The 15447-nt window shown below is 36.7% G+C and overlaps 2 non-coding genes across 2 annotated transcripts; one reads left to right on the top strand and one right to left on the bottom strand.

The window, feature by feature from the left end:
- Positions 1 to 92, top strand: TRNAI-UAU (transfer RNA isoleucine (anticodon UAU)). Its single transcript is given in 2 exon segments — positions 1 to 38; positions 57 to 92. It is a non-coding gene; the product is annotated as a tRNA-Ile (tRNA).
- A 13294-nt stretch (positions 93 to 13386) lies between these two features.
- TRNAC-GCA (transfer RNA cysteine (anticodon GCA)) lies at positions 13387 to 13458 on the bottom strand. Its single transcript has one exon. It is a non-coding gene; the product is annotated as a tRNA-Cys (tRNA).
- Between the last annotated feature and the right edge of the window lie 1989 nt (positions 13459 to 15447).

The raw sequence follows: 15447 nt of genomic DNA, 5'->3' as shown, positions 1-15447 counted from the left end.
TCCCCAGTGGCGCAATTGGTTAGCGCGCGGTACTTATAAGACAGTACTTGTGAGTTATGCCGAGGTTGTGAGTTCGAACCTCACCTGGGGAAGAATTTTCTTTTCCCATTAATAATCTCTTGCAGGGATCGAAGCTAACATCAGTTTAATTACATCAAGCCGGCATAAAATGAATATGCGCACGTGCGTGTCCAACCAACAACACGCTGAAACTGTGTGTTATTCAAGGTTAGAGCTACTGAAATTCGCTCGAAGTGGGAAGATTGGAAGAAGAAATAACAAGTAGAATTTGTTCTTTCCTTCTTCTTAAGACAATTACGACTAACTAAAGGAATTTAATTTCAACGGAATAAATATTTGTATTGAATGCCCTCTATCGGTGCACAAGTAGTTACATTTAAGAGTTTACAATTACTATCTTTCTTCTTTCCCCTAATTTATTAGCCACAGTGGATATCAAAGTGGAATAAATCAAACCGTAACGCCCTCTGATTCCAATTCGTGAACTATGAATTTACATTAAACCGGTTATATCACTTTAAAGAACAAAATAATTTTCTTATTATGCACTGAAATGTCCACCCACACCAGAAGTGTATAATAATCATAATTCATTTAATTTACGGTAGATGTTAAGATGCCGCACACAAGTCTAGATTATACTGTATTTATTGTTATCCAATTACATAATGGAACTGACTTCGACTTACTAGCTAAAGCATTTTTAGCCTACATAATTTTGTCTTTAGAATAAAACAAACTAATTATTTTGTTTTGAAATGAAATAATAAAATTCAAAAAAATCGAAATAGTGCAAACTTTAAATTTTATCCACATTCTACTTGGCTCCCAGTTACAATTAATATGCTTACATGATTAATACAATCTATATATAATACTACTTTCTTCATATTGTAAGAACTATCATATCGACAGGGTAAAACCAAAGTAGTAGGTAGTAGTAGTGGGGGTCACTCTGAACCAGATCAAGATCAAGATAAGATAAGGAATCGTGACGTTATTGTGTGATAAGCTGATTGACGTCATTGTATGTGATGTTTTTCGTGACGTCATGGGATTGGAATGTTAGGAATTTCCCTTGGGGCAGATGTGTCAGTGACGTCAGTTCTTGTGTTTTGGTTCGCGTATGGAATTGTGGGTGATGTTAGAGATAAGGAATCGTAACGTTATGTGTTTGGAAATTTCTGGGTAACATATGTCTCTGTGACATAACGTGGTGTTTTGGTATGCCTGTGGAATTGTGGGCGATGTTTTTGAGATAAGATATCTTGGAATTTTCTGAGGGTGACAAACTTCCGTCATTGTCATCAAGTTTTGTGTTTCTTGTTTATAGATGGGGTATTTCTTTCCTGTTAAATAATATGGAAATTATATGCAGAAATAAGAATTTACAGACATCACCAATGCATGTGGTGTTTTTCTTGTCGTAACATTTCTTTGATGAGGCATGTCGATTGGTTGATTTTAATACCACTTCCCAGATGAGTATGCCAATTTCCACATACACTAATATTAGCAGCACTACTATAAAAGCAAGTCTCTGCCACTTTTGCGATGATTCTTGATTTTCACCTGCAAAGAAAAAAAACTTATTATTAGAGATGAAAAAGTTAGCAGATTACTATAATCCTAATACAGTAGTTAGTTTTGGAAGTATCAAAGCTTTACAGAAATATACAAATTTGCCACATGAAACCGTGAAAAGTTGGTTAGCAACACAGCCTACTTATGTGAGACATAAACCCATTAGAAGAAAGCTTAAACGCAATCATATCAAAGTCCCGGCACTTTCACACACTTTTTAATGTGATTTGGTAGATATGTCGTCCCATGCAAAAGAGAATGGGGGCGTGTGTTTCCTTCTTGTGTGCATTGATTGTTTTTCCCGATTTGCGTGTGTTCGAACACTGAAGAAGAAATCAGCACACGCTGTTGTTAATGTTTTTGAGTCTATTTTTAAAGAAGTGCCATGTTACATAAACACAGATCAAGGAAAAGAGTTTTGCAACAAAAAAGTTTGTGTCTTATTTAAGAACCATAATATTCATTTCTACATGACCAGGAGCGAAATGAAAGCACCCATTACAGAAAGATTTATCAGAACATTGAAAACAAAGATTTACAAATGGATGATGTTTACTAAATGTAAAAGTTATACAAAAGTTTTGCCAACCCTTGTACATACTTATAACCTCACACCACACCGCACTATCGGTATGACTCCTTCGGAAGTTAATCTTCACAACGAGGATCGTGTCTGGAAATTTTTGTACGGAACCCAAGAGGGGACTACCAGACCAAAATTTCACGTAGGTGATAGTGTGGTTTTAAGTGATAATACCCACAAATTTAGAAAAGGGTTTTGGGGTAACTGGACACGAGAATTGTTCACTATTGCTCAGGTTATTAACAGAAACCCTGTAGTATATAGAGTTTCGAGGTCGGGACAGAGAGATAGTGGAGGGAACTTTCTATGAACCTCAACTGCAAAAGGCTGATATACCCGATGAACTTCCGGAAGACGTGTATTTAATCGAACAGGTACTTAAACTGCGCAAGCAGAAAAGAAATCTTCAGTATTTTGTTATGTGGCTCGGTTATCCCTCATCGTATAATTCTTGGATTCGTAGAGAAGTTGTTTTACTTAACCCTTCCCAGTAACGTCAGTATGAAAATGTTTCCTACTAACACGCAAACGAAATTTCAAGTGGAATTACCAGACGAGATCAGACTTAAACATAAATGGGAAGTTGCTCTTGCCGAAATTCTTCTTCCGGGAGAATTTAATAACATCAATTCCGGTTACGATGAATTTCATATGATACGTGGAGCTGGAGGAGGAGTAGGAGTAGGAGTAAACACTGTCGACAACAATAACATCACAGGAAATAAAGTTTTCGAGAAGTCTAATGAAGGATTTTACAAAGTGTACAAGATTCCCCATGGCAGTTAAAATTCACCCTCTGAACTTCTTCAAGCAGTATTTGATATGAGTTCCGTGATTACTGGAAAAAAGAATCCGAACAACACCATTTCTCTGACAGTTCCAAAGGATTATAACCTTTTGTTTCCCAAGGAGGCACCGGGATTAGGCCTTCTACTGGGTTTTAATCAGATTGGTGTTAAACTGAATGGCACAATCACTGGGAAATATCCAGTTTATATAAAGAGTATATTTATTTTGTTTATTCTGATTTAATACAAGAACAGATAGTTGGTGATACATGCGCACCATTGTTACGAGTTGTTGAGTGCAGCACCAAGTGTTCTTTCGTTTTTGCTCACCCTGATTATTATCCGTTACGAAAGCAAACATTTCAAGTAGTAGTTGGGGCACTTCCGACCAAATAGGGGTAGGGTAAATGATGGGGGAAGTGACAGCTGAAACGTGACGTCATTTGACATCATTGTGTGTGACGTCATGAGTTTGTAATTTCCCTGGGGGGTATATGTGTCAATGGCTTCAGTTCTTGTGTTTTGGTTCGCGTATGGAATTACGGGTTATGGTAGAGATAGGATTCGTGTTGTGATTAGTTTGGCACTTCTGACCAGATCAAGATAAGATAAGGAATCGTGACGTGATTGGTTGTTGAGATAATGACGTCATGAGTTTGGAATGTTTGAAATTTCCCTGGGGGAATATGTGTCAATAGCTCCAGTTCTTGTGTTGCGTATGGAATTATGGGTGATTGTAGAGATAAGGATTCATGGTGTGATTGGTGGGACACTTCTGACCAGATCAAGATAAGATAAGATAAGGAATCATGTAGTGGGTGTGTGTTATGATCAAATGAAGATAAGTGACATTATTTGTTATTTGTAAATAAGTGATGTTATTGATATGAATGGAAAGGAAGATATATTAGTGGATAAAAAATCGTGTCGTGATTGGGGGCACACTTCTGACCAGATCAAGATCAAGATAAGATAAGGAATCGTGACATAATTATTTGTTGTAAATATGTGATGTTATTATTTTGAATGAAAAAGGGAGATATATTAGTGGATAAACATTCATGTCGTCACTGGTGGGACACTAAGAAACCAATAGGGGTAGGCTGAAAGGGGAAGCGACGTGTCCGTCGTCCATTTACTTATCTACAATAACCGACGTTATTGTAGATACGTAAATGGTTTGCGTATGGCATTATGGCTGATGGATAGTGATTAGATAAATTTTGGAATGTTTGGAATTTCGTTGGGGCCCACCTTCTGTCAGAGACATCACGTGGTGTGTTGGATTCGTGTAATGCATTCTGGATGATATTGAGGGATAAGCAATCGTGACCTTATGTGTTTGGAAATTTCTGGGGAACATATGTATCTCTGTGATATCATATGGTGTTTTGGTTTGCCTGTGGAATTGTGAGCGATGTTTTCGAGATAAGATATCTTTGAATTTTCCCAGGGTGACACACATCCGTCATTATCGTCATGTTTTGTCTTTGGTTGTCTACAGATGGCTGTACTAATTTTCCAATACATTTTGGTGTATTTCATTCCTGTTAAAGGGTGCCAATTCTTTGAGTATAGTAGAATCTAGTGGTGGGAGTGATTAGGCGTTTCTGAATAATTTAATTATATGCTGATGTCTCTCAAACACACTTTTTTTTCCATAGCTCATATACATATTTTATTCTATATTCATATTGGAATTCGTATTTTATTCATAATTCATCCGAATATTTTGATTTGTCTAAATTTAAGATCTTGAAGTTCAATAAATAAATAAATTATGTGTGATTTCAAAAGTGATCTTACTTAAATATGCATAACACATCGACGAAACCGTATGTTCATTTAAGTTTGCACATTTTATTTCACAGATATTATTTACAATGTAATATGCAGAAATAGGAATTTACAGATATCACCAATGCATGTGGTGTTTTTCTTGTCGTAACATTTGTTTGATGAGAAATGTTCGATTGGATGATTTTGATACTGTGTCCCATATGAGTATGGCAATTTCCACATACACTAATATTAGCAGTACTGCTATAAAAGCAAGTATCTGCCACTTTTGCGATGGTTCTTGATTTTCACCTGCAAAGAAAAAAAACGTATTGTTAGTAATAGAAAAGTTGGCAGATTACTGTAATCCTAATACAGCAGTTAGTTTTGGAAGTATCAAAGCTTTACAGAAACATGCAAATTTGCTCATGAAACCGTGAAAAGTTGGTTAGTAACACAGCTTACTTATGTGAGACATAAACCCATTAGAAGAAAGTTTAAACGCAATCAAATCAAAGTCCCGACACTTTTTCACACTTTTCAATGTGATTTGGCAGATATGTCATCCCATGCAAAAGAGAATGTGGGTGTGTGTTTCCTTCTTGTGTGCATTGATTGTTTTTCCCGATTTGCGTGGGTTCGAACACTGAAGAAAAAATCAGCAGACGTTGTTGTTAATGCTTTTGAGTCTATTTTTAAAGAACTGCCATGTTACATAAACAGTGATCAAGGAAAAGAGTTTTGCAACAAGAATGTTCGTGCATTGTTTAAGAACCATAATATTCATTTCTACAAGACCAGGAGCGAAATGAAAGCACCCTTTGCAGAAAGATTTATTAGAACATGAAAAACAAAGATCTATAAATGGAAGACGTATACTAAAAGTAAATGTTATATGAAAGTTTTGTCGACCCTTCTACATACTTATAATCTCACACCACACAGCGCTATCGGTATGACTCCTTCAGAAGTTAACCTTCACAACGGGGATCGTGTTTAGAAATATTTGTACGGAACCCAAGAGGAGACTACCAGACCAAAATTTCACGTAGGTGATAGTGTGGTTTTAAGTGATGATACCCACAAATTTAGAAAAGGGTTTGGGGTAACTGGACACGAGAATTGTTCACTATTGCTCAGGTTATTAACAGAAACCCTGTAGTATATAGAGTTTCGAGGTCGGGACAGAGAGATAGTGAAGAACTTTCTATGAACCTCAACTGCAAAAGGCTGATATACCAAATGAACTTCCGGAAGACGTGTATCCAATCGAACAAGTACTTAAACACCGCAAATAGAAAGGAAAGCTTCAGTGTTTTGTTAAGTGGCTCGGTAATCCCTCATCGTATAATTCTTGGGTTAGTAGCGAAGATGTTTTACTTAACCTTTCCCAATAACGCCAGTATGAAAATGCTTCTTACTAACACACAAACGAAATTTCAAGTGGAATACCACACGAGATCAGACTTAAAAGTAAATGGGAAGTTGCTCTTGCCGATATTCAGCTTCCGGGAGAATTTAATAACATCGATTCCGGTTACGATGAGTTTCATATAATACGTAAAGTTGGAGGAGGTCAACATTGTCGATATTGAGAGTCAACACTATTGGCAACAACAACATCACAGAAAATAAAGTTTTTGAAAAGTCTAAAGAAGGATTTTACAAAGTGTGCAACATTCCCCATGGCCGTTACAATTCACCCTCTGAACTTCTTCAAGCAGTATTTGATATGAGTTCCGTGATTACTGGAAAAAAGAATCCCAACAACATCATTTCTCTGACAGTCCCAAAAGATTATAACTTTTTGTTTCCCAAGGAGGCCCCGGGGTTGGGCCTTCTACTGGGTTTTAATCAGATTAGTGTTAAACTGAAAGGCACAATCACTGGGAAATATCCAGTTTATATAAAGAGGGGTTAACCCGCATATTTTGTTTATTCTGATTTAATACAAAAACAGATAGTTGGTGATACATGTGCACAATTGTTACGAGTTGTTCAGTGCAGCACCAAGTGTTCCTTCGTTTTTGCTCACCCTGATTAGTACCGTTACGAAAACAAACATATCAGTCAATTCGTATTGAAATTCGTTCTGACAGCGGCGAGTTGTTTCATTTTCGTGGCGGCTAGACAATAGTGAAATTACACTTCCGACAATTGAAGGATAACTGATTATCTCAGCTATTACACACTGCAGGCTGGTGGGGCTCAAATATTTACAGCACCTCCAGTACAGCGTGGGTACGGATTAGGTAGCAATTTTAGAAGTGCTTACTCCTTTCTAAGTCCACTTTTAAAACCTGCAGCTCAATTTGTCGGTCGTCAAGCTTTAAAAGCCGGTCAGCATATGATAGGATATATATTGGAAGGGGTACCTGTACGTCGAGCTATTATAAACAGAGCATCAGAAGCTGGGAAAACCATTGCTGAAAAGGCTCAGAGTCGATTACTTCAGAGAGATCAAGGAGGCAAGAACAAAAAAACGAATACTAAAAAGCGCAAGCGAGATGACATCCTTTGCTGAGGATATGATGTCAGAGCTAGATCTTTTTTCCCACCCTCGTGTCAACTTGTGTGTGGAAAAATGTTCTTATGTCACCTATCAAGCAATATCCAGTACTGATAGTGGAGGTCCTGTGGAATTTTGCATACCAGGTACATCTGAAGAATACTTGGATTTGGGAAAATCATCACTGACAATGATGGTAAACATCACTGACAATGATGGTAAACCTATCGAAGTTTCTTCAGTTGGTGTTGTGAATAATTTTTTCCATTCCCTGTTCAGTCAAATTGACTTTTTTCTCCAAGATAAACTAGTGAATGTGGCATCAGACACGTATCCTTATAGGGCTTATATTGAAAACCTACTAAATTATGACAGAGATGCTAAAACAGTCAACTGACAAATTAACTATTTGTTAAAGATGATGTGGCTAATGTTAGGGATATGTTTACCAAAAGTGAATGTGGAATGCGTGAACGACAAGCCCGAATTAACCAATCGAAAAGTGTCGAGATGCTTGTGCGAATACACGCTGACACCATGCATCAAGACCGGTAGATCAACAACGTTTCTGTTCGTGTTCGTATGGTTCGCAGTTCTCCCGAATTTTGTTTATCGACTGCAAATGCTGATGCTAAGGCTAAAGTGCAAATTGAAGAGGCTACAGTTTTTGTCCGCAAAGTCAAAATAAACCCAAAGATTCAACTGGCTCACCTGTCTCTGTTAGACAAGTCAAACATGGTATATCCTATCAATCGAATGCAAGTGTCTTATTTTTCGATTGCCAAGGGTATGTCAGATGCCACACGAGACAACCTGTATCTAGGTGAAATACCATCTAGATTAATTATTGCACTGGTCGCTAGTGATGGATTTAATGGCACTTTCAACAGAAATCCATTTAATTTTCATCATTTCAATCTAACTTTTCTTGTGGTGACAACTGACGGTATTCAGTATCCCTCACAACCTTTGACTCCGAACTTCAAAGAAAGGCATTACAGCAGATGTTACATGTTCTGTTCACATCACTAGGCAAATGGAACAGAGACTGTGATAATAACATTTCTTATGAAGAATACGTAAAGGGAAACGTTCTCTATGGATTTGTCTTAACGCCAGATGAAAATGCTGTTGCCCCCCATGTCAGCCTGTTAAGAAGAGGAAGTGTGCGCCTCGAAATTAAATTTGCTCAACCTCTTCCTGAAAACATCACAGTGGTTCTTTATGCAGAATTTGAGTGTTCGTTATTCATAACAAAAGATCGTTCTGTGTTACTGGACTATGAACACTGAACAATTAGTAAGCATACTAGAGTTAGAACCCACCACAAGAAAAGTGGGTTTAGGAGTTTGTGCTCGTGATGAATTGCCACAACATCCGATCAGACAACGATAGTCGATGTTCGTCGTGAACACAGATCCGACTTGGTTGACAGTACAACATTGGCAAGCTATCCATATCAAAGAAAAAAACGGTGATTTTTTCGATAGCTTCGGTCGTCCACCCGAAGGCGATATTGTTAGCTTTCTGAATATCAACACTAATATATGGCATTATAATAGAGCACTTGTACACACTAATGATTCTGTCGCGTGTGGTTTGCACTGTGTATATTTTTTAATATTGAGATGTCGCGGTCTTTCTATGCAAAACATTATTAGCAAATGTAATTCTAAGGATTTGTGGTTAAATGATATTATTGTTGTCACTTATTCTGTGACAGATCATTTACTGAAAATAAAAAATAATTTAAAAAATTGTTTTTCACTTACCATTTTTTCCACATCAGTTTCTCATTCCCACGTAGCTTTCGGAGAGATAAAAAGACGAATTTGGTACTCTTCTTTGACCTCTCCTGCGGGCAGGGATTTTAATGGAAGCATGTTCCTCACTGGGACTGGATGATGTTGATGTTTGACGGGAATGGTTCTGGGTATTCGGTTTGTTTAGTGTAGGTTCTGGATGTGGCAGTCTACGTTCCTGTTGCTCTCCTTCTGTGTGAGCGAATTGGTTTTTCAAACCAAAATACTTTTGCAGAACATTTAAATATGCTTTTACTTTTTCATCTGCATGTTTATTTCTGATTTTTAAAATGGCACTCATTTCATCATCCAGTGCGTACAGTTCACGCTCACCTGGGGATTGGAGGAGCGTAAATTTTTTAAACATATTCATTTTCTAATAAGTGAAGTCAATAAAGGAACAATGATACTGCCCAATAATGGGAACAGTGCTCCCCCGTGCTGTAAAACCAGTTTTCTTCTAGTAATGAAGGGAAGCGATTTGTTACTTAGTGCGCTTATAATTTTTTTTTTCCTTCGTAGGCGTGACTTCTGGTTATGTTTTAGTGGAATATTTCCAGATAAAACATTTTTGCACATTTCACAGAGTGGTGATTTGGCTGGAAATGCAGTGTTTTAAAGCATCGTTCGCTTGTTTGGGAGAGGAATGAGATAAGTACTTGATGAGATATTCATATCGTTTGTTTCTATCAGCCATTCAGGGATAAATACTGTATTGGGTTCTTCTCCTGGCAAAATCAGTGACCTCAAGCGTAAAATATCAGGTGTTTCCTGTCTAAAGTCTAAAACTAAATATGAGTGGGGTTTCCGAGTTGCATCTTTATAAATCTGAACTAATACGTTCGTTTGTCCTGGAATTACTTGGAAAGCTAAATGAAAAAACTGTAAAGAGTCTCGGGGATTTTTAAAAGCAATAGCATAATGGCTATTGAGAGAAATTGTCCGAAAATGTGTACCTTTACAGAATAAATTTTGTGTCAGTAGAATGACACTGATGTTACGGTGATGTGAACCTTTTATGAAAACATCAGCTAGTTCCGTGCTGTCCTTAGTCTGGTGAACCAAATCGATTATGAGTAAATTTCTCACATTAGAATCAAATTCAGGTAACTTCAAACCATTCACGAATTCTATGTTGGTAAGTTTTTTAAATTTATCCTGATTTTCACTGTAACAGTAAACGATTCGCTCCAGTGGTGGTTTGATTAGTTGATTACAATGTTCTATAAGAGACAACACGAATGTTGTTCTTCCTGACTGAGTAGCTCCGGAAATAATGCATGTTAATGGATGTATGAACATGGCGAAAATGATAACATAATTAGACTGTGATTATTTTATATAATCAGAGATCATGTAAAAAAATATAGACACTTGTTTTTAATATCAAAAAAATATCCCCATCAAGATTTTTTTTTATCACAGTCACCATGTAATCATACCAAGACGAATTTTTTTCTTTTTAAATTCTAAGAAATAAAAAGCTATTGTGGAATAATAGTAACAATAACAGTGATGTGAAAACCGCACAAGAGAAGGGCGACACTGCAATTATCGTGTTGGGAAACAAGCATGGATTTTTACCTACTAGGTAGAATGTTGTTTAGTTTTCTGTCCCATAGATGTCATCTTTTGCTTATATAGGTATGTGACTGTAAGAAATTATCCTTTAAAATACCCATAGGGAAAAGTGCATGTATCTGTTGACACTTTGCGCTTTGCAAAAGCGTATCCAAATCTTTTTGTGACGGAGGTTGTTTTGAGTTGACAGCGCCATTTGTCTCTATGGACCGAAAATGGCACAGGAATTTGGATGTTTTGTGGCTCACCCCTTACTGCTGCTATCATAGATTCCAGATTAATCTCAGTGGCCGCGCGAGAATTTAAAGTAATGCCTTTACATTTGGTCACAATCTTACCCTCCCGCGTTCTGTAGGAATAAGATTTGGGGAATGTGGTAACAAACTCAACTATAAAGTCACCGTCGAGTTCGTCACCTAGCTCCCCAAGGTAGTGAGTGACCAGTGGACGGTGAGTAATCGCCCGTTTTTCACTGAAAATGACAGAATCGGTATCTGTGTATAAAAGCCGTCTTTGCAAGGGTTCCATGACCTCATATAACTTTATCCTACTGTAAGCAGCTACAAATGAGGAGATGACAGCATTCCCTTTCCTATTTTCAGGCTCAGTGCCTTCAATAGGAGAGTAGGCAACCATCATTTGCTCTTCTGAAACTAACCTGGCATCTTGGATAATTTTACTGTTATCTAAAAGTAGTTCTACGAGGGCTTCATAAGAGGAAATCACCTGAATTGTGGGCGGTCACGAGAGCTTCCAGCCTCACCAGCTAGAGAAACACGTGGATTAACGCCATGACCTGTGTGTTGTTGTTCATTTTCACTTACAGAAGAATCCGTTAAATCAACTTCGACATGGTGCATGATTATGCACTATGCAGTCATTAACAAACCGAATGACTGATGATCGCTCTAAAAAAAAAATACTTTCTAGATTCAGAAATCTCTTTTATATATAAATGTTAATCATCAAAAAGTGATTTTGCAATTGCGACACTACGCAATCCTTTCACTAACAAATTTTACTAAACATCAACCCTCAAAATCTTTCCCCAACATCATAACAAGCAAAAACAAAAAAAGAAAAAAGAAAAATATAATGACTTACACAAAAACAGTTTGAAGTATTTTCATGAACATGTTTTTAATTTCCATTGCAAAACCACCTTATAAACTTATATATATTAAAAACGTAGACATTAAAAAAAATTACTTTCTAAATTCAGAAATCTCTTTTATAAATAAATGTTACTCATCATAAAGTGTTTTTGCAATTTCGACATTACGCGATGCTTTCACTAACACAATTTTACTAAATAATCACCCTCAATATCTTTTTCCAATCAATAACAAACAAACAAAAAAAATATATTATATAATATATATATATATATATATATATATATATATATTATATATATATATTATATATATATTATATATATATATAATATATTATATATATATATATATATATATATATATATATATATATATATATATATATATATATATATATATATATATATACTGTATATATATACATACATATATATATAATGATTTATGGGATTACACTTATATGCCAGCAGTGAAACAGAAAACAGAATGAGAGAATCCCAACCTGCAGTGTTAGGCTTGCGTTGTGGAAAGAAAACTCAGGTCGGAGTGCACAACGTGAATTGGCTTCGCTGTTCAGTTCGGTTTTGAGGGTCGCTCATAAGACGCTCAAGTTTGAAACTTTACTCACATCAGTGGGTAAAAAGCTCTTATTTTGGGTGCCTGCAGCAGCGGGTTTGGGCCAGTGTGCGGGAAGATTTTTTTTCTCGAAAACTGAGGTTTTTACCATTCGGAAATAACAGAGAAACAACCGATGAAGAGACCACGAAATCTACGGATGTCTCCCTGATGGCTTCTGGATATCTTGGAGTTAATTTCTAAGAAACGTCCAAAACACCTGCAATTGGAACATTGAGAGCGTACATGACTCATATCCGCTCATTTGATCTTTACGTGTCGGCCGTCTGTAGTGGTAATGACATTCAGTTTCCAATTGAATTTTTGCTGGTAATTACTGTTCCTTCCTTGTCGGTCTGCATCCATTCCAATGCTCCCTCATTCTTTGTGTCCGATGTGCAGTAGCCCAGTGCCGATGTAAGCACTCGGGTGACCCACCCGTTCTAACCGTGATAAGAGGATATGGGACTTTTCGTTAAATAAATCTGCCAAAAACGTACCTAATATACAGACAAAAATACTTTATTCACCGGTAGATGGCACTAGAAGCAGATGAATAATAAACGCATTCTCGTATGTACATGGAAGACTGAGTCGTACGGAGCTGAAGAGTTGACGAGTTGTGTGTAGTAGAGGTGTTTCCGGGATTACTTTGAAATGTCACCCAATAATAATAATAATAATAATAATAATAATAATAATAATAATAATAATAATAATAATACCTAGCTATTTTGTAAGATAACTTATAACTGCATACTTCACTTAAACATCTAAGTTATTCAACGATATCCAACCAGTTATGCCATGACGAAAACATTTTTTTTTTGAGAAGAATGGAAACATGGAGGAGTTGATTCTAATCACAATTATCTGTCGTTTATAATTTTATTCATTGATTGCTATTATTGCATAATTTTTTTTTTTTTAATATTTAAAACAACTTGTAGGAAAATAATCCCTTCCAATGTTTATAACAACGAAAGCAGAATGGAAGAAAAAAGGAAGGGGGCGCTCGGGATTGAACCGAGGACCTCTCGATCTGCAGTCGAATGCTCTACCACTGAGCTACACCCCCACTCACATATCTGGCTTTCCCGAATTTCAACCTTATGCACAGAATAAAATCCCTTGTTCATTGCGTACAGAAATATCAGTAAAAAAATTGCCACACTAAATTAACGGATTGGTAATATAACACACGTGAACAGAGATGAAGGTAGGGGAACGAAGGTCAGTGGAACCAGGAACACTATATAGGAAGATCAGGTAGCTGTTTATCAAGAAACCCTCTCTCTCCCTTTTATACAAACCCTAAGAAGGCTAAATCTCTGTTTGTACTCCGCAATGACTAACCCTGCATTAATTTGTTTGTTGCGACAAATTTTGTTATTATTTACACTTCGGAAGATAAAAAAACAAAAAAGCGAGTCAATAATGAGACCACGAACTTGGCTACAGTTGTCTTTATTTATTTATTTTTTAGCTGGCTCTGATGAATTGCTTGCGCTTGTCTTTTTGCGAAAAAACAAACTTAATTAATCCTCGGACAAGCAAAGCAAATTAATACGGAGAATTCACGATGAGCTGGCACGACTGTAATATGAGGAAAGAGAAAGCAATGCTGGGGGTGGAGACTTATGGGGAATGAAGAAAGAGGGTGTGCGTTGGGGGGAGATATCAATGCCAGCCGCGAAGTTTCTAAATTATATTCATAAACGGAAAAAGGAAATCAATAAAGAAAGTTTGAATGCGAAATCCGAAAAGGAAGACGAAACTGAATATTGATTAAGAATGTGTTTTATGTCGTCACGTTCTTATTAGTTGGAGATATTTATTTGCGTGAGTTATTGAAGTGAGACTGTGAAGGAAGCCATCGGAAGGAATCGTGAAAAATTTGAGTTCATTACGATTTAAGAACGATGCTTTGTGATTTCAAGAATTATTTGGTTAAAAAAATATCGAAAACTGCGAATAACACGGAGGGGTTTTTAAAACGCATTGCAAGAGCCAAAGTGCATTCCGAATTGAAGCCGCTATGAAGATATCTCAAGATATTGCGTGAAGAATGACACTCATGATAATACTCCCGAATGGTTTTTAAATGTAAGAAACCTCAAGAAATTGAAAGAAACAGAAAGTATAACAAGAATATCTTTTTTCTTTCTCATTAAAATTCGATTCGAATATTAACCGCATATCCCGAACAATCCAGAAGGGTTATTGGCCTCTTCAAAAGGATTTTTCAACGATCTTTGCAAGATTTTTTTTCTTCCAACTCTCAGAACTCATTTGAAGTTTCCACACGAAGCTGCTTTGAAGTGGAATTAAAATCGAAGCTGCTAAGGCTATGAGGCCATTGGATTAAAAACGTCTATTAAGCGAGTGAGCGCTTTTAGCTGGGCTGCCTGACATGAGCGATGAAAATTGTTCCACAAGCAGTGACAGTTTTAAAGAATTTCTATTTTAAGGACCCTTCAACCAACTTTTGAAAAATCCCTTGAAAATCCCTTCTACCACCTTTTGAAAAATCCTTTTGAGAAATCTCGCGTATCTTAGACTACGTTTGAACCAACGTCTTTTCAATAGCAGCGCAGAAGTCCTCGCGCGTGCCATTGCCGTAGCATTACCGAAGGATGGATTTGGATCATCCATCCAAATATAGTTTATAAAACACAGAAGTCCTTTTTGCCTCTCTTTAGAAAGGAAGAGAGAGAAAGACGGAATTCTGTCACGTTTTCCTCCTTACTAGAGTGCACGTTTCAATCCAAGAAGAAGTTGATACCGATTAATAAAAAGAATTGACTTTTAAGCTTAAAAATCTAAGCTATTTCATAACTGCCACTAGAGGGCTATATGGTGTGTAGTGTTTGTGGACAGCTCCTGAACATTTTGAGTAATAATTGGTGAATTTGCATAGTATTGTTTACTTTTCGTATTTTAGTGTGTGTGGGTGATTTTGGGGTATTTTCTGAGTATTTTAAATAGTAAATTGATAGATATGATTATCGTGCACATGGCTCCCATAAAGAGGAATACAACAAAGATGGCGTCCAGGGCGCCATAT

This window comes from Typopeltis vanoorti, chromosome 6, assembly GCF_054136105.1.
Source record: "Typopeltis vanoorti isolate ZY-2024b chromosome 6, IOZ_Tvanoo_1.0, whole genome shotgun sequence".
Classification (NCBI taxonomy): domain Eukaryota; kingdom Metazoa; phylum Arthropoda; class Arachnida; order Uropygi; family Thelyphonidae; genus Typopeltis; species Typopeltis vanoorti.
This window is presented reverse-complemented; position numbering and strand designations above follow the sequence as displayed.